Source organism: Varanus komodoensis, unplaced genomic scaffold, assembly GCF_004798865.1.
Source record: "Varanus komodoensis strain SLA01 unplaced genomic scaffold, ASM479886v1 scaffold8, whole genome shotgun sequence".
Lineage (NCBI taxonomy): Eukaryota > Metazoa > Chordata > Lepidosauria > Squamata > Varanidae > Varanus > Varanus komodoensis.
The window spans coordinates 28,541,436-28,562,324 of record NW_025336481.1 but is presented as its reverse complement, the minus strand read 5'-3'; the positions used below and the strand labels follow the sequence as shown (position 1 = coordinate 28,562,324).

At 43.4% G+C, this 20,889-nt stretch overlaps 1 protein-coding gene across 2 annotated transcripts in view; it reads right to left on the bottom strand.

Moving 5' to 3' along the window:
* The window catches only part of PPFIA2 (PTPRF interacting protein alpha 2), a 268,242-nt gene extending 266,387 nt beyond the window's left edge, over window positions 1–1,855 (bottom strand). For both annotated transcript variants that reach the window (XM_044455520.1, XM_044455518.1), the window contains exon 1: window positions 1,783–1,855. The gene's annotated coding sequence lies outside the window, so the exon portion shown is untranslated. The remainder of the gene's footprint in view (window positions 1–1,782) is intronic.
* Between the last annotated feature and the right edge of the window lie 19,034 nt (window positions 1,856–20,889).

The following is a 20,889-nucleotide window of genomic DNA, read 5'->3' as shown; positions in this document are numbered from 1 at the left end:
CAGCAACTACTCTACCAGAATTGTAATAATGGAACATTTGCCATCTCACACATTACATAAGTAAGGTTAAAAACAGGCTTTTGTAATAAACTAGAAATGAAGCTTGATAGATCAAGTTCTGTATTTCCATCCCTGCTAAAGTTCAAGTGCTTGCTAAATCAGGCATAATCTAGTGTTCCAGAAAACAAATGCAAAGTGCCAGATTTAACTAAAAGCAGGAAGATTGTTGCCTGCAATATAAATGGTTATAATACTCCCTAGACTTTAATTCTACTGGCTCTGATGAAGTGCATGCCTGCTTCCCAAAGCCATATTAAAGATACAACCATGCCAGGAATATACATGATACCATTCCTTGCTTAATGATGGCAGCACAAGTCTCTGAACAAGTTTGAAGAACTGCAAAACTCTCCTATCTGGGAAAACCTGGATCCAACTGTCTACTTCATCCCACTCTCTAGACTTCTCCTGCTCTTGTCACCATCCATTCCTGTGCTGGATCTAAGCACCTTAAAGGTAGCAGAATATAAAATGCAGAGCACTTAGCAGGACTGTGCTAATCTGTGTTCTCTGTCAAGAGGTGCTTTTCCTTAAAAAAAAAATTCTCTCCTCGCCCCAATGCTATTTCCTTCATTTGGCATATGAGAGTATCTCATTCACCAGATATCCAAAGTCTTCCTATCTTAACAGTTACCTGAATTAATTTTGCTTTCAAGCCATCCATCTAAATGCAAAAATCTGTTTTAACTTATCAGACCAGGTGTTCCGGACAGAATTTAGAGCTGTCCTTTATCAAGTGGAAAGTTCTACCAGACATTACAGATTCACATTCATCCAGAGTGTATTTAGGATGCAGTCCAATACACACGCACCTGAGAGTAAGGGTCTCTGAGTGCAGTGGGACTTACTTCCAAGTATATGTACACAGGATCACATTGTTAGTCTGCTTTATTTTGTGATGGACGTTGACTAGAACAGCCCAGAAACTTATACTGTGCTTGTCACAAGTTTAACATATGCCATTTTTTAGGCAGGAGAGAAATTGAAATAGAACAGCTATGGAGGGGAAAGAAAAGACTGATCTGTTATTCTGCCAAGAGAACCTTCACCAACCCAATACCCTCCAAATGCATTGGACTACATCTTCCAGCAAACCCCAGTTGAGAAGTGCTAGGAGTTGCTGCCCAGCAAGTTGGAAGGGCATCGGGTTGAAGAAAGTTGGATTTGGTAATTCATCTCAAAGCAAAGGGTGGTTTCATGCATGCCGAGAGATGCAAGAAGATTGTTTGTTTGCGTGTTTGTTTTCCCTGTGCTGTGCTACATTTTTTGATTTGTTGATTTTCAAGCATTTCTTGTGGGGAAGGGCAAAGGAAATTGCAGTGGACAATTACGGTAAAGGCTGAGAATTCTGGAGACTTTTCTCCGTGTGCAAAGATGAAATGTAACGGACGTTTCTCGGTTACATTAGTGCAAAGGGGTGGAGGGCAACACGATCACTTTATCATTTTTATTCTTTATCCTCCCCAGCTGCTTGAGCTTTCTGAAAAACAGTCTTGAGGATGTAACCAGGACTTCCTCAAGTGCTTGACAGTTGAATTTTGAACAAAACAACACACTAAAACCAAAAGTGACCCACTTGGTTTTCAGGCATTATGGCCTGCAGCAGTCCTGAAAGTAGGACTGGATCTTTAAGAACTGCACACATTATCATTTGAGATTATAGGCTGAGGAAATAATGTTGATGAGTTAAGGCTACCAAAAATACATTTATAGCCAACATACCTGGGGCAGTGCAGAATTGAGTTGTCGCTGGAGAGAATCTCTATCATAGATGACATCCTGAAGGCGTTGCTGGGCCAGGGACAGACTTTCCTGGGTCTCTCGGAGTGTGTCAAGAAGACGATCTCTTTCATCCAGCATGTTCACCATCAGCTGCTCAAAGTGAGAATCCGAGTCTGATCCACTGCTCTGGGACCCCCTTTGACTCATCGGGGTGTCCTCGTTTATCGTTGGCATCACTTCGCACATCATGGCTTTGCAGAAAGGAAAGTGGGGATAGAGGGAGGAGAGAAAAAACTGTAAGCACAAAAGCATTTGGGAAGATCTACAAGATCATTTAGAGAAATTGATCCCACATCATTGTGCCGGGTTATGTCTCGCGTTTTTTATGTGCGTGTGTTTTACCATTAGGTCAAAAACTGCCTGGCAGTCATAAAGAAATAACACAATGTTCCACCGTTTCCCAGTATAGTTCTCTTTCAAGAGAGAGATGTTTTATGTTTCATCAGCAGATTGACACAGACAGTGTCCTTTGAAATCATATCAAAGAGTTCATTTTTAAAGTTAGTTTCTTTTATCTGACCTTCATCTACCCCTCAATTTCCTCTGTGTCATCTTCTGCCCATGTAGCTACCACTAATTTCCATATAGCAGAGTCCACCCTGAAGCCAGAATGCAACAGAAAGTCAACTGTATGAATGTTCAGTCAATCTACCCTTCATTGTAGTTTGCCTAGGCAAGGGTCAACCCTCCATCTCAGAGATTCCCTCCAAAAAGAAGGCTAATTGACTTCAATGTAATCTTTTCCTAAAATGGGTTACAAGGAGTATAGAAACACACTTCTGCAAAGCTAATTTGTGCAAAGGTTGTTATAACCTGGCCTAAGGGTAGCTTTTGGAAAAGCAATTAATGTCACAATTATGATAACCTCACTTAGGATGCCTGGTGGTGCACAACACAAGGTAATTTCGCAGATCCAATATGTTGCTAGGTATTTTTCAATAAACATTTATGGCCAGTATCTTAGAAATTCTATGCTAGTTAAAATAAGATTCGCCTTGGAATTGCCAAAAATGAACATGAGCAGAATCATTGTGTCCTAGCTAAAATTATTAACTTAATAATTAAGTTAATTTATTCCTACTCTTGCTTGGGTGCTCTAAATCTTAAACTGGATATGATCAACAGGAAGCAAAAGCTTCTGCCACTCTCTTCTAAGGGGGTCTCATCAAGAGCACTTGGGGACAGATATTTAGAGATGAGATGCCTAGGACAATTGCATATCATTATGTTTGAAACATCACTCCACTTTAATTATTCAATTAGTGTTCAAATTGAATCAATAGGAAAAATGTTTGTGGTAATGTGAAATTTCTATCCATTGACCTCCTCACACATGCCATTTATCATCGGATGAATCTGAATACCTAGGACTTTTAATTTCTCCCAAATGAAGGCTCTTCTTGTTCATAGCTGAATATGATACATTTTCAATATCTACAGCAATTTATAAATTTTGTCTAGTAGTGCATCAAAGGGCTTGTAAAGGGTTTCAAACTTGGACAATGCAACCCTGTGAGTATATACTGCAAAGAAAGACCTGCTGAGTTAAATGGGGCTCACTCCTACATATGGGACTGGAATCTCAAAATCTGTCCTATATGCCCGCTGAGGATTTGTGAGTGCTCTTAAGACTAATGGCCTGTTCACCCATCCATAATCATCCCTTGATGCACATAGCATTAAGATCATGACTCACATGTATGAATCAACTACTGCAGATCAAACACTGTTGAACTGGGCTTGTAGAATATGGAAATGTACAAGTGCTGAGCGAAAAGCACTCTCACTGATTGAACCCCTGCTGCAAAACAGGCACTGTGTTACAGATACCATCTCTTCCAGCTAGAAGTCACTGGCCACACTAGATTTAATAAGGCTTTCTACAAGATGATAGACATATGTTCAAAGATCACAAAGGAGTGGCCCAATACTAGACATGCAGCTCCAAAGGTGCGCAACAGCTACAGCCAATTCCTTTCCATAGGAAACTGCCTTCTGCAAGGTTGGAGCATGAGCCATCTAACCCAATATTCTTGCCACTGACTGGCAGCAGCTCTACAGGGCTTCAGACAGACAACTCTCCCAGCAATAACCAGAAATGCCAGGGAGGGAATCCACATCCTTGAACATTCACAGCTGATGTTCTGTCACAAAACTTCCTCCACCAGTGTTCAATAGCCATATCATAAAATGTTCTGCAGTTCCTCTCTATTCCTACAGTGCAGTCATCTCAAACCTGGTGCCCTCCCCATATGTGCTGCACTTCAACTTCCATTATCCCAGAGGTGCTCCTCTACCTCATCTCCTACCTAGAAGAACACACCTGAAATGAACAAACACCAAGGGAGCGGCACATAAGAATTTCATCACAATAAACCATCAGTATTAGAATTGAACAACACCGTCCTCCCATTTACTGATGCTGCTGGCAAGATTTCAGGAAGCATTTCCACACCTGTATAGGAGGAAAGACTCAATCCAGGAAGCACAAGCAAAATGATAGCTAGTGCATTGGCAGATAACAATTGAGATATGAGCTTGGGGTGGATGTGAGCCAAAACTTTTATTGATCTGTTATTTTTGCTGTGTTTGAGTGGATGTGCACCCATGTGCCCCCTCAATTTTTGGGGGGCAAAATAGACACATCGACCACTCTGATGTGTCTATTTTTACAAGGAGAAAGGGGGCAATTTTTAAATGAGTGGAATAAATCAATCTATGCTTTGCAGCATGTCTGTATTCTGTCATTGAGCCTTAGGCCCTTTTGGTGGGACTAAGCAATGTCCAGACCAGGCAATGTACTAGTCAGTTCTGCATGCATGGCAGCAAAGCATGGGCCAGAAAAGCAAGCCATTGGGCTCCACAATAGGAAACTTGAGCAGTTGTTTGATTTCTGCTACCATCTTCAACCCATGAATGCAGTGTTCTTCCACCACAGTCCATTCCTAAAATTTCCTCTAACATCACAACCCCTTTCAGTGCAAAACTACTGTTTGAAGCAGGGAGTTACCCATTACCTGAATGTGACACAACAACTTGTGAAAAGTTTATTGATCCATTATGATGATTTTTTAAAAAGTAGAATTGTTTTGTATTGCTGCTTGTGTATTATAGGCTACTCAGAACACTGTCTCCATTTGGAAAGCAGCATATGCATGTAATATAGAAACATCCTCCTTGAATAAGAAAAAAATGTCAAGCAGGTTACTGCACATTGCAGCTGGACACAGCCACAATGACAGGGAGAAATGAGAAATGTCATAATGAGTGCCTGTGCTCCAAACTTTCTCACCCTGCCATTAATACTAAGGTGATCACTTGCACATTGGGTCTCTGCAAGATGATAAGCCACTCAAGGGTAGGGTCTGGGTTGTCATTGATCCATAAGGTGTTGATAAAAGCTGGACTATATGATCTGAATCCAGCTGTGGTAACAAACCATGTATGTGAGTTAAAAACAGTCCATAGTTCACAACCCAACAACAATCCATGGGGTCTCTTCATGGGTCATTCATGGATTACATAACATGGGTTGCTGGCACAGCTAGGCTCAGACTACATACTCCATGCTTAAGCAACAGTGAAACAACCCTTGAGAATGGATTATCATGCCAAGAATTTTCTCTAACCATTGTTTTTGGCATGGTGGAATGACTGACTGTTAGTGGCCTTGCTACAGAGGTAGCAAGACACCCATCTTGCCCACGGATGCAGTCCCTGTGTGCTTGCTATGGGAGCCACCTGCATGCAACGTCACAGCAGATGGGTAACCACATCCCTGCTATGAACCCTGTGAAGGAAACGGCCATCATTGTTGCATCCCTTATTCCTGTCATGTTCCCCATCTTAGGACATCACAGCCTGCTTGGCATAAGTTGCCAGCGCATTTGCATAGCTTCCTGCAGAGACACAGTGCCAGTCCTCCTGGCTGGACCATACCACTGGACTCCTTGAGGCATGGAAGAGCATTCATCAACAAGACAGCTTGCCGCAGTTATTTTAAAGTTAGCTACACTAGAGGTTTAAGTCATAATAGTTAAAAGGTTATGGTGAATTATATTACAATCCTTTGGAAAAAGACAGAGAGAGACAGTGAGATTTAAATGTAATAGGGTAGGATAGGAAGTATGGTTGAAAGGAAGCTCATATAGCCAGGAACTGTAGTTCAACATCTGATGCATTGTCCTTTCATTATGTTTTCATTCGCCATTTGCGAGTAACTTTCAAGTATGCTTACAATCCCACAAGAAACATGTAATTGCTTTCTTTTGAAACCATCCCACCCCACCACTGGAAACAGTGATGAAGTACCAGGTGTCAGAGATCTCCAAGGGTTCAGCTGCACACCTCCTTCAACGCAGCAATGGAAAAGTGTTTCATACAGCCATATTTGACCTCTGGTCCTCTGTGGTCCAAGAGGATATGCTACTGGTGCGCTAATCCTGAATAAGTAATAAGCATCGGCTGATCAGTGGCTGCACAAAGCACATCCTGAGGAGCGCTTTACATGTTGTACCTAAACAAGGCTGTAGGCCAAGAGTGGGCAGCATCTGCTCCTGGCCTACATTAACGCTGCTCTTAATGCTGCTATTTTCATATGTTCTCTGCATGCAATCGGTTCAGACCGCCAGAAGAGCAGCCTATCCCTTCCCTGGGTGGGAAGGAAAAGGGAAGTAAGGTGACATACAGAGTGAGAAAAGGAATGACTCCGGTCCTGTCAACCAACATGCTTTCCATCTTCCCCAACAGATTCCCCCACCTCTCTATCTTCCCCAAAATAAAAAAAGTAAGAAGAAAGCACAGTTCATTATTGAAGTGAAGAAATTGTAAGACTAAGTCTAACATCCTATAAAAAGTTGAAGAATGTACCTGTTCTATTAAGATTGCAATAATTTGTATGTATAGACAGATTCGAGTCTCATGCTGGCCAGAAAATCCTGGCAATTGAAGAACTTTTTGGCTTTGTAAATCGTCATTAAGTGATCCAGTCACCTATGCCTTCTTCTAATATATTCCACTCCACAGTTTTAGTTTTACCTGAAATACTCAGTCATGTATTATTATTCTTCATTCTTCACCCAGAAATGCATATTTATTACCTTCAGCATTCCAAGAATTCCAATTTGCCATTCAGTTTGGATATCAATTTACCAAAACTGGCAAAGTTGAGACAAAAACACTTGGAGGTTCACCCGTCCTGGTTCAAGACCTCCTGGGGGTGTTTGGGGAGGAAATTTCTCCCTAAAAACTTTCTTCCTACTTCTGCAAACCTTACAATTTCCTTATATCTCAATTTTGTTTCATAGAAACCCAATGTGTCTTCATAGCCATAATTATTTACTTGTGTTCACTATTACATTTATTGGGCAAAAGAAATTATTTCAATTAACCAGAAGTGTGGAGATTGTCATAGAAGTGACTTTGAAATAAGAAAGATAACGGAGTTTCAAAATAACAACTGTTGAAACCCCAAGGGTCCTTTACACTTTCTTTCAATTAGAATGAATGTAAGTTTTGTCAAATACTTAGTGGGAAATGGATTATACTCGGTAGTTATAAAATCACTCCTGTAATTTAAGGTAATACAGACTTAACTATTATATAGCTGAATAAAATAGCTGAATATTAGGAATAATTTAATGCCTGTCAGCATATTTTGGTGGGGAGGGAAATACTTAGTGGGAACTTCAGATTAAAATGTTTTACAATGAATGGTTCAATATTTTTTAGAAATAGAAGAGAAAAAGGTATCTGTCCAATAATGTACCATGAACTTCTTTTCTTCTGTAGCAGGTGTCTTCCAATAATGCTTTCTTATTAACAACTGGTCGCTGGATTCATAAACAAATCTGTTGAGGTTAATTGATTAACATGCTCACATCAAAGATCATGAGCTTACTAAACGTAGGTACCTATGCTTTAAAATAGGCTTTAAGGAACCACAATGGGGATAATGATACAGAGCACTATAACTGCTGGTACAGAATTGTTTTAAAGCCCCTGATTTAGAGTCCCTCTTTAATACACAAAAGAAAATGGGTGTGTTTTTTCAGTCCTGTGTTTTCTGTGAGCAAATTAAATAAATGATCACAGGCAGAAGTCAGCCAAACATGACTTGAGAAAGATGCAGGCTGAGCCTATGAAGTAGGACATAAATGAACTAATCATAGGAATGTGGGATTGTTCATAGTAATGTGAACATTTAATTCCACTCCAGGTAATCTTGATTGATTGCAAATCTCATGGAATTAATGTATCATGCACAAGGTTCAACTTGTGGAGGTCACAAAACTCTTGCTTTGGGGTACAAAGCTCAGTAAGAAAAGAATCCTACATCACGCTTTAAAAATTTACTTCTTTTCTTTCACACAGCAACATTTTGCAGGAATAATTCAAATAGGATTTTTTCCCAGGAATTCTGGTTTACAGAAACCAATTTGTTACTAAAGCACATTGAATTTCTTGGTGGTACATAAGAGCGTAAGAAAAGCCCTGCTGGATCAGACCACTGGCCCATTCAGTCCAGCACCCATTCACATTGTGGCAAATCATCTGCCCACAGGATCCCGCAAACAGGATGGGTACAAGAATTCTGCCAGTCCAGGCTCCTCAGCAACTGATATATGGAACATGCTGCCTGTGATAATGGGGGTAGAACATGGCCAGCAAGGCGAGAACCGGCATCCTTCCCCTCCATGAATTTGCTCAGTCCCCTTTTAAAGACATCCAAATTGGTGACCATCACCTCTTCCTGTGGCAGTGGATTCCAAATACTTCTGTGTATTTATCCTAGATAAATTAACTAGGCAGTGTGTGAAGTGCTTCCTTAGATTTATCCTAAATTTCCCACCAATCAACTTCATGGGATGACCCCAGGTTCTTGTATTATGGAAGACAGAATGAAATGCCCCCTCCTCCACTTTCCCCTCACCATGCATTATTTTGTATACCTCTGTACATATCTATTTACTTGCATTTTTTCTAAGCTGAACAATTCCTGTTATTGTAACCATTTCTCATAGGGGAGTTGCTCCAACTCATTGATACTTTTAGTTGCCCTTCTCTGTACTTTTTCCAAATCAACAATCTACCTTTTCAGGTGCAATGATCTGAAACGGTACACAATATTCAAACTGTAGCGGCACCAAAGATTTGGTGCCGGGTGATTTCCTGCAGGATTTTCCCTCTGGAATTTGGCAGTCAACTGTACGCCAGTGTTGCTTTCCTCCCTGTTCTAAGCCTAGGTCGAGGTGCTGATATTGAGGATATTAGTGAAGAATAAGGTGGACAAAGGCAACATGTCGCATCACCTACTGTATATACCAGAAGCAAACTCATTCAGTGCCAGCTCATTTTGGAGTGCCCTTGGGCAAGGCATCCTCAAATGGCCCCTTCCATCAGTGAGTCAGCGCTGGCAGCAGCTGCTCAGCTGCTTTCTCATGACTGCTATCATTTTCTTGACTGGTAGACCAGGTGAGCAATAGGGGCATCTACTGCTGTTCTTGCTCCTCACTGTCACTGGCATCTGGGCCACAGCAAGTGGCAGGTGAAGAAGTAGGTTGCACTGGCAAAGCAGGACAGCAAGTCCTGGAGGTTTTCATAGTGCTGAGGTGAGGGGCTTTGGTGGGTGCCCACCCTTGATACTCATTCTCTCAGTGCTGAACCTTGGATAGGCAAAAGGGCATCAGCCAAACACAAGAGGATGCTTGGAAGAACTGGAGAGTGTAAATGGATGGAGCATGAATGGAGCATGAATGGATGGAGCATGAATATTCTGACAAGGACATGGCTATTTGGGTGAAACCTGCCACAAGAACTGTTCAGAATACAACATTTTGTTGCAGATTCCATTTCTTGCCTAAGTTTTCAAGTTTGATGGAGTTCGATCATTGATCCATGCAGGCTACCTATAGTCTCCTCTAGCTGGCAGTGACACCCAGTGTTTCAAGGGGATATCCTTCCCCATCCAGAAACAGAGAATATTTTTTGAATGGAATTGCAGGGATTTAAACCGGACACTTTCTTCATGTAAGAGCATGGTCTCCTCACATTTATCACACTGCAGTTTGAGAGAACTATCTACAATATGCAAGGGTTGTTTTAAAGCATCAATTCACCTGAAGTGCAAAAAATTTTATTTTTCAGGTTATGGAGCTAATGCATACCTTTTGCACAACATTGCATTGTATACCATCGAAACAACCACTTCTGCAGAAGATTCATAGATTCTGCCACAACATTTTGAATTCCAATACTCTGAATGTTTGGAAATTAAAGCAACTTGCAGACTTCCTATTCTAGGGAACATTTCTAAATTCCCTCACATCCCAAGCCAGTATGAACTGGAACTTTCTGACTTTCCAATGAGCAGAGGATAGCACACTTAAATCCTGGACTAGATTGATTTATTGTTGTTGTTATTCTAAATCATGACTATGGGGAAAGGAACAAAGGGAAGAAAACTTATTTAGGAAGCACACCGGGGATGCCCCAGGTTTTCCTTTCACTCTGACCCCACCCACCAGATTGTCTGTATCCCTGGACATCAAAGGCCCCAGATAAAAACCCTGAAATCAAAAGAGCCACATCAATCCAGTTCCACAGGTCAGTCGCGTCTGTTCCTTGACCAGATTCCTTTTTATGGCAGGGAGGAGGCGGGAGGAACGATCCTCGGACTCAACCGGCACCTCAACAAAGGGTTCTTGATCGGACACGCATTCAGGTGGAGTTCCCCTCGAAGACTCACCCTTTCCGAGCCGCCGAATTTTGAGGGGCGGCGGGAGGCTGACTCCTACAAAGCGACTTTCTCCTTTTATTTCTGAGCTCTTTTCTTAGAGTCCTCCCCTCCCACCTAGGGGGAGTTCAGGGCAAAGGAGCCTTCAGCAGAAGCTACTTTGCTCCCTGGGCAGCACCATCCGTGCCCGGCCCCCCGCCCATTTATACGGCGCTCTGTGCCTGCTGTGACATCAGCTGCAAGAACTCTGCCCGTCCTTCGCACAGTGCTCGGCTCAGCCATTGCCCCTATTTACAACACATCCAAGCAGGCGATGCGCTTGAAAACTACCATTTTTTCCTGCGAAGCTTCCCCCCCTTGCCCCCCTTTTCCAGATGCTGTGAGCTACACCTTACTTCACCCCCGAAGACCAATTCCAGGAGGACGTTCCGTGCCATTGTCTGACTTGCACTGCATGCATATTTCTCCTCCTAGTTAACTCCTTCCCTCCCGGGCGTCCTCAGCTCAGCTGAGGTCTCTCGCCTTTGATTACCATTCGCCTTTTCCACCTTTTTTGAGCGAATGGAAACGAAAAGAGCATTTCCCTTCTTTCCTGCAACCCCCCCTCCTTCAACCCAAGAAGGAGCGGGCTGCTGTGGTATTAAGGGCTCAGCCTGGCTTCTGCAACATCTGGCATGCCTTCCAGCGCCCATAAACCCATCCCATCATCTCCAAGAAGAAGGAGAAATAGCCTTTAAGAAGTTGACTTCCGAATATCACGCACAGAGAAGCTCCGTTCTCGGGGAAGGGAGCTAACAAGGACAGCGCGCCCGTCCTCTCCCCGCCTCGTCCTCCCGCAATCCTGCGCTCGCCCGGGGAAGAGCTGCATCCGCTCGCCGGCTCGCCACGGGGAGGGCTGCGCCGACGGGCGAGGCAGCTTGCCGTACCTAATGCTGGGTCTTCCTTCCGCGTCCTCAGGGAATCGGGGCCACGTTCAGCCTCTCGCGCGCTCCCCTCCCGAGGGGCGCTCCCTCGCGCGCGCACTGCCGGGCCGCCGCTCAGCGCGCCCCCCTAGCAGGGCTGCCGCTCCCGGTCCAAGCAGACGCCCGAAGGAGCCCACCCCAGTCCCCTTCGGGTGGCGGCGGCGGCGTGGCGGCACCTCAGCATTTTCCTCCTGTCACTTCGCCGGCAGCCGAAAGGGGGAAACGTCCATGAGAAAAATGGCATATTACGATTTTTTGCTTTGAAAAGCAGAGCTCGGTTGAAACCATTGTTAGGCGGAGGAGAGGGGGGGAGGCGGCTCTTAAAGCTCCAGCATCTCCTTTTTTCCTCCCCCCTTCCTGGCAGGGAAAGTCAGCGCTTCAGGGCGGGAGTGGGCATGGCTGCGGGGGGCGGGGGGGAGAGGAAGGGATTTCTCTTGCTTTGGATGCCAACTTTGCAAAGCGGCTGCTGAAACCGCCTGCTGATTGCCAGCTTTCTCAGTGAAAAGGCAGGCCGATTTGTTAAATAAATAGAGCCTCGAAGGAAAATAATACTTTTAAAAAATAGGTAGTTTGCATACTCGAGGAGCACAGCCCCTATGCAGGCTTACTCCAAAGCAAGGCTCGGCTCATGCATTGGCGCCCTCTTCGAGCTAAGCGGATTGCACGCCTTACGCTGCGCGCTTACGCTTCCTACTCGGAAGCAAGCCCCACTGAGCTTGATGGCACTTACGCCGAGGCAAGTGAGCACAGGATTGCTGCCTAGGTCCCCGTGTGACGAATGGGACTTACTCGGCGATCACGGTACACAGCGCATAGCGGTTGAGGATCATTACAAGATGTTCCTGCCGGCCCTTTCTCAAGAGGTTCAACTTCTAGAAGAACTGAAAATTCACCATCATGTGATGAGCCAGTGCGCATTCATTGAGAAAGGACCATTCACGTCTCCTGATTTACAAGCCCTTCGAAAACCATTCATCTCTCTCTCCCTGGTAGTCGATCTTCTTCCCCGTAAGAGGGAAAGGTGCCAGACTGCTCTCCAAGTGTGTGAGGACAGAGGAAGATAAAAGTCACGCCACAAACTAGCTTTATGTATGAACCCACGCAAAACTATCCCATTTCTCCCTCTCTCCACCAAGCCCCATTCCATTATTTTGGGACTGATTGGACACTCGGTCCCCAAGAAGTTATTACGAGCAATCGGGCCTTCGAACTGATCTCATCGGAAAAGTAGCCTAGTCAAAGGAGAGTCCTTCCTTCCTTCCTTCCTTCCTTCCCCTCCCCCCCCTTTTGCAAAAATCGCATATCGCGTGCCATCGGTCCCATCGCTCGCCATCCTAGGGACACCCTACAAAGCAGGGCAGGCGGCCCGCTCGGACAGTCCCCGAGGCAGCCCCGCGGTGGGGCTGCGGCGGCCGGGCAGCGCGCGGATCGAGGGCGCGGAGGCGTGTTCCCGGCGCCCCCTCCCCGGGCTGGGGCTTCCCCTGGAAGCTGCCGCAGTGGTTTCCACCAGCCCTTAAATAAATTCTGAAGTAATCGCGTCGGCTTCTCTCTGCCTCACGCGCGCACCCACCCCTCCGCCGCGGCTGGCGCGGGCGGCTTCACTCCCCGCCACCCGCCCCTCTTCCGAGGGATAACGCGGCGCAAGAGCCGCTCTCAGAGCGAAGGCGCCAAGAAGTCGTAGCAGCGCCGCGGCGCTTGCCTCCCTCCGCCCTCCGCTTCGCGGGGTCCGAGGCTGGAACGGAGCCGCTCGCAGGGGCCCCTGTCACGCCCTTCTGGTGGCCAACTGTATCTTCTGCTTGGCTTTCCCTTCACGTAGATCTTCTCGCTGGGGGATCTCGGAGAGCCAAAGGGAGCAACCCTATGCAAGTGCAGACAGAAAAAAGGTTCTGTTTTACGATTGAACAAAAGGTCTTTCCCCCTAAATTTGCATAACGTTGTGCCTCAAGTAAGTTCTGGCTTAAAGGACGTCCCACTGATTTCAGTGGGAGCTTCGCTTGCCGAGAAAATTGGTCCAAGGCGCTATCCTATGCATGTACAGTGCTTTGAGGAATGCTGGGCTTGGAGGACTTCTTTCCGCCTAAGCGTGCATAGGATCGCACTCTAAGACTGCAGTTGCATACACGCCGTTATCTGGAGTAAGCCCCATTAAAATCGGGACATCATTCTGAATAGGCATTCCTAGGATTGCATTGTGCTGCTGGTGCACGTATGCTTGGAATGTAAATTCTTCTGGCTCCAATGAGACTCCTGAAAAGGAGTGTGCAGGATTACAGCCTTTTTGTGTCCATCCCTCTCAGGTAGGCAGACAGGACCAGCCATGACTGTACGGTAGCCTTGCAACTTTGGTGGTCAAATGAAAGTTTTACTCACTGGGAGATGCTGGGATCTGTAGATTTGGGGATGTCAGGTTGGCAAAGCTGCTGTTCAGAGGTTTCCCTTTTCTTTCTTCCATCCATTTTCTTACTCTGATCGCCACTGTGGGTAGAACCCTACACAGAGAGCTTGTCTTCTTCCAAGCAGGATGCAAACTCTAGAATTGCCACTCCAGGTTTTTTCACTCTTAACTGGTTGCCTGCATTATGCTGTCATCAGAGCAAGCATTTTCACCATGCGTCATGTTTCTTCTGGGAGCTTTCACAAATCAACATTTGGGAAGGAAAGGGGCAGCAGTGAAATCTCTGAAGTGTGTGAAAGCTTTTCCCAAAATGGCACCTTCCAAATGTGCTGGACTACAGCTCCCATCACCCCTGCCAAGTCAGCTGGGAATCATAGCAGTACAGCAGCACATCTGGATGGAACCTGGTTGTTGGATGCAGATGGCCTGCTTTCTGCTTTTCATCTTGGTGATGTGAGCAGTGTATAGTGGGTGACTAAACTCTGTTGCCCCTTCACTTCCACAAACCTGGTACGTTTTTGTTGGTTTCATTTAAACAGTATGTTTGTTGTTGTTATTGCTGTTGGTGTAGCAGTAAATTGTGCCAAAGTGCTTTGGAGGATAGATTTTATCTTTATTATCTTTTTAAATAAATATTTGGAAAAGTAAGTATTTTAACTTAAATCATGCACAGAGTTTAAAAAGTATGTTAGCACATGTTTAAAGATGAGCACACCATTACAATGGCATGTTCTGGCTCACTATCCTTCCTCTGACGCACAATTATGTTTTATCTGCTCGTGTGGATAGAATATAGTGAGAAGTGCATGCATGCAAATCAGTGTGCCTGGTGAAGGGTAGAATGTTATTTCCATTTCCAAGTACAGTATACAATGAGGAAGCAAAGACAGATCTGTATTGCCTTGCTTTGCTTTGCTCAAATCAAGGGAATATGAGGATGCTGCTTTTACAGTTGGCACTCAAGCCAGATACCTCTGCCGAGGCGTGAGCAGCAGTCTAGTGGAGGCAGAGCTCAGTGGTGAAGCACTGGGGCTTTTTGATCAACAGTGACAATAGCAGCCTCTGCTACCCTCTCAGACTTCCCTGTTGCCTCTGAGTTTAGCTGCAGTCTTCATAGTAGCTGGGGAGAAATTAATTTTCCCAGCAACAAAAGTTCTCATCACTGCACCTAAACAGGGAGAGTTGGGAAAATGTATTCTAGAAAGGGCAACTAAAATGATCAAGGGACTGGAGCAACTCCTGTATGGGGAAAACAGCATCTCAGGCTGTTTAGAAGAAAAGAAGTTAAGAGATACATCGTGATATAGGTGTGCAGAAAGTGGAGAAAGAAACATTTCTCCCTCTCATAGTGCTATAATCTGGGATCATCTCCTAAAACTGATTGGTGGGAGATTCAGGACGGATAAAAGGAAGTACTTCTTCCCTCTGCTCATAGTTAAATTATAGATTTCACTTCCACAAGATATAGTGAACACCACCAATATGGAAGGAAGGAGGTTGGACAAATTCATGGGGAATAGGACCATTAATGGCTACTAGACTTGAAGGCTATGTGCTACATTCAGTATCAGAGACCATATGTCTACACCAGTTGGCTAGCAAACATTGGTAGAAGGGTACTCTTGCATTCATGTCCCACTTATGGGTTTCCCTTGGATGGATGATTGCCACTATGTGAGCACAATGCTGGACCTTTGATCAGATCCACGTGGCTCTTCTTGTCCTCTTATAGAGTTGAAGGCCAGAACACCCGGAGAACATTGGGTTAGGGGAAGTTGGCTAGACCATCTGCACTTTTAGTCAAACTGCCACATTGTGTGGAGATAAGATGTGTAGATCTTGGCATACACTCTGAGCTTCTTGGAGAAAGGGTGGAATTAAAATATAAATAAATAGCACACATTACTGTGTAACCTTTCACATACTCTCTTTTAAGCAGTAAATTACTTTGACCCACTGATTTAAACAAATCAGAGAGACTATGATGACCTTTTACAGAGGAGAACGGGACTCTTGAATCTTTAATAGTTTTGTAGACCAGAGAATTTGGCTGGTGCAGCTGTTTCTCATGACACATGATAGCTGCTGCAATTCTCTGAAGTGTTAGTGGAAGTGCAATAGACCAGTGGCAAAGGGTCAGGACAAACACACCCCTTGTTCATCACCTTTTATACAGCTGACATTCATTCCAGAGCTACAGGAATAAAAGGGATTCACATGCTGTTCAAAAACTTTTAGGTTCTTCTGTTGACAGAAATTACTCCAATTATGACATGTCCTCTTCCTTGGTACCCACTTAGCAAGAACCCACTTGGGACTATGAAATTCATCCCACCATCACACTAAGCATTTCATTCAGTCATTTCTAAAACATTTCAAGTTTTTTTTTTTCTGAAATCAAATGCCCTATTTTCCCCATGCATACATTTGTTTTTACAAATAGTAGTATCCCTAGGAGATATCGTCCTTTTAATGACACACATAGAATGATTTTAAAGTATATCAAAATCATCACATGCAAATGTGTGCCTTTCTGTTTGCTTTGTGGCCCTGAGCCCAGATCTTTGTGGTACATAGCACCACTCCTGGCTATAGTCATACCTCCACATTTTCCACCTTAGTTTTTATTGATTTCTTTGAGAAATATGGAAAATTCTAGCCATGCTTTCAATTAGATGGTCATTTATCTGGCCTTATATAGAAAGTGAGCTTTAGTTAGAATCTTGTTCCCCATAGTTGGGTGTAAGTTTTGAAACTTTTGGAATTTGTTTACAAAGAAATATATTTAATATTTTAGCTCAGTCATTATGTTGCTCCTAAATCATTAGGAGCAATAGACCAAAGTAGGAATAACATGCATTTATAGCTCATATAATTATTTTTGTAATAACTCTGGAATTAGGTGAAGCATCATTATCAATGCCTAACTGAAGAATTCTATTTCTTTTCTTTATTAAAAAAAAGCTACATAAGGCAAAAGAGAACATTCCCAGAAGTAAATGAATAATGTCTTGGTCTTCTCGAACAATAAAAAGTACTTCACTCTAGTAGGAACATGGCCAAATACTATAGATTCTGTGGTGAAGGGGAAAATGGTGATGGAAAGATCAAAAGACAAAATCATGCTTATATGTGAAGCACCATGTACAGCTCCATCGTTAAAGTTGCTGCAGTATATGATGGAAGACATTTGGTTATTCAGTGACAACATCTGACATGGTTCCACAAGACAGAATATTACCAGATGTCTGAATGTTGTTTCTATCATTAATGAGTCACAGGCAGAGCAATCCCATAGCCCCTACACAGCATTTAGATCATTTGCATTCCGAGTTCCAAGACTGGAAAAGAGATGCAACCTTGAAGCAGGGTATCCATGCTCAGAGTGCCCTTCCTACTGCTTCACAGCCAGTTCAGAAAGAACTGAGTTGACTGTCTCCAAGATCATAGGAGTGACCACAGAGAAAGGAGTTCGAGGTCCTTCTGGAAGTCAGGAAGGGGAGATTAGTGTCCTAAGGTATGCTATATGCTGAGAGCACCTCAGCCTGCTTGCCTCCCACCCTGAAATGCTGCAGTTGTACAGCCAAAGTTGGCCATCTAGCCGATTCATGTGGTGGAAGGAGAGTGGGGGCCATCTTTACTTCTGTGGTCTTCCTGCCCTGCATAGCATGCCCATAACCCTGTGAGTTTGGAGGGTTGCAACAGCCTCATTGGATTGTAGCCATACTCTATTTTTTAACAGGTATCTATTCAGGATTCTGGTTCTGATTTCTTCATTAGCATACTGTTTACTTAAACTATACACTTAGTGATTTAGAAATTCAGAACTGCATGCCTTTATTCCAACATCATATGTTTGTATTTCAGTTGTTGGATCTCTTGTTACAGCTGACTGCCCATTAGCCTTCAGTTACTCTATGTTTGGATTTTATTCCAAGTAATTTATACTTGTTCATAACATATGATGATTGCTATTCAGGAAGGTGGGGAGATGAGACTAAAGATTATGCCCCGCTCCCTATATTCTGATGATTGCTGGGAGTTCAAGTGGGTATTTCTCTATATATGCCTGGGAGTATGTGGATGTATGAGTACGAGATTGTATGTGTGGTCGTATGTGCATGTGTGTTAGGTTGTGGCATCATTGCATGCAAGAAAAGGTTGCCTATGAGTTCAGCTCCATCTAGAACAAGCTGAACACCTAGCCAAGAAGTACAGGATGTAGTTTCTTTTCTTCTTCATCACCACATGCACCACATTTTATTGATTCTGGCGCAGCAATATTATGTACTGTAGTGTGAGAGTATTTAGTGGCATAGATTCATTTAGCAGTGGACAGCAAATAAGCAATCCCAGAAGGGAGGCATAAAGGATGAGAGGATAGATAACTTATGATTTATTGACACCAGCTACTTATCAAATCATTTCCACCCTAGCAGAATAAAGAGGAAAGCTAAAATTGCACGGGAAATGATTAAATATTAAGCCCAGGTTCCTGTTTCAAAACAGGGCTCCATACTACTTAAGTGGAAGATGTTTGAATGGAAAAGTAAATAAAACAATTCATTCTTAAATATTACTCTCATAATGGAAGGGAACAGCTAATTGCCGAAGTCAAGAGAAATATTACTGTACTCTGTTCTGAGGCTCACGTATGTTATGAACTTGTCTTTGTTGTCTGGACCTCTGCATCTGAAACAGACAATCAAAAGCCACATCCCCTAGGGATGGACAACCCCCACTGTCCCTCTAGTAAAGGAATGATTTTGAAACACACATACAGGGATGACTACAGAGGGTATTGCTGTCCAAAATCTTCATTTTATTTCTGCTATCCATGACAACCATTCTGGATGGTCATAAGCCTGAGTGGGGGAAAGAAGCTGAAGTTGCTATTAACCTTTCACTGCATCAGATCACCTGGATGAACAGGCAAGTCTATTCAAAGTGATGAAGCTGTTTACCTGTTCATTACAGTTATCAGTCAAAATTAAAACAAATGTTCAACATACTTCTGGATATCTGCACATTCCTCTAATGCATATATCATTTCCAGCCAGAAACTTCACATGATTATAAATATTAATTTCATTTCAATACCAGCCATAGCCAAGCTATCTGGCCAGTTTACAACAAAGTATAAAAACAATAAAATATGATAGAAAATTAAGAAGAATTAATTTAAAATAGTATACAAGGCATTGAAAAAATAAAAATGCAATAATACCAACTACCTTAAAACTGGAAGTTGTTTCATATCAGGTCAGGCTAACTATCCATCCAGGCCAGAACTGTTCACTCTGACTGCAGCTGACTCTTCATGGCTGGGGCAGAAGGTCTTCCACTTGCTATTTGATCCCTTGACTTGGAAATGCCAAGATTTGAACCAGGTACGTCCTGCGTTTAGCACAAGTTTTCTTCAACTGAACTAGGGTCCCTCCTCTTGTATTAAGCACTGATAATGACAACATGTTGTTTCCTATGTTAAATATACAATTTCAAGAGAATTAATCTGTTAGAAGAAAGGGCTATGTATGCATTTATTCATATTTAGAATCAGTGCCTTTTAAGTTCTTGAGTTTTGGAGATTCTCTGTTAACTGTGTCCCCAAAACTCCTGAGAACTGAAAAATCAGGAAATATACAATATTCATATCATGAAAACAGACCTGTCAGAAATTATATTTGTTATGTTTTAAGTACGTTTCAAAGCATTTCTAATCAACAAATCGAATCAACTAAATCAATGAATAACTTTGTGAAAAAACAAGTATGTTCAGGTATCTAATTTATAAATAACGCATATATATCTGTATAATGCATCACATTATACTTTCTCTAAATATCATGCTTCCATTATGGTAATGTTTTGCCAAAATGAATGCAAATTTATCTGGGCATTGTAAATATCTATGACTTCTCTATCTTTTCAGAATCAAGTGTAGTATATATTGCAGGAGCGCTAAATGATGAAGCCAATTGTTGCAATGAAGGTTAATGTAGTGCCTTGCCTGGAGTGTCTGTTTCACTGTGTTTACCTTCTGTTTTGGTCTTATGCCCAGAACAATAAAACACCATCTTCTAATTGAGGACTTACCGATGCCATTTTCCTTGCAAATGGCACCTTTGCTTTCTAAGCAGGTAGATTCCTTTCTTCTTGCTGTTCCACAAAGATAAAGAAGTTTGTCACTCATGATGGGCAGGCGAGACAGAGCTGCTCAGCCTTGTCAGGTTTGCATCCTAATAAAATATGGTGCTGCCCCAGCTGCTGGTTGACTGCCCTTAAAGGATATTGTCATCTCAGGATTCTCATCATCCTGCAGACAAGTGGGGGGGGGGGAGTGGCAGAGAAACCTTGCCTTCACTGATATCCATTTCCTGCTATCCCATAAAGCATCTTTGCTACATGGGATTTTTAGTCTGTCAGCCTGGAACACCTGGGAATGGAAAAAGGCTAGCGCATCTTTGGCATATTTTGTATCCTGGCCTCCCAGGTCTCCTACCTTCGCTGCACCCTTTTGCCCCTCTCTGAAGATGCTTTTTCATCCTTTTGGAGTAGTCAGGGGACACGGGGTTCAAGCTCTGGTACCTTAAAAACTAATACATTTATTATTACAGCTCACTCAATCAGATGCTTGAGTGTCATCCTTGGTTACATGTATAAGGGTGATATTGGATGCAGCTGAGAGCTATAATCATATCATTGTTAGGGAGCAATCCTATGGCCCTTAGGCAGTGTCTGAGAGGCCATAGGATATTTCAGATTCTCAGCTCAAAGGCTGGCTGCCACTCTGAGATTGGGAACATGACCTTTGAGAGGCATCAATGGGGGCTTCCTTGTCAATGAGTGTGGGGGAGGGGTGGACTGGAGAGGTCAGGATATAAGCATCCCTGAGGCTTCTCCAGCTAGCTTCCTTCCTTCCTTCCTTCCTTCCTTCCTTCCTTCCTTCCTTCCTT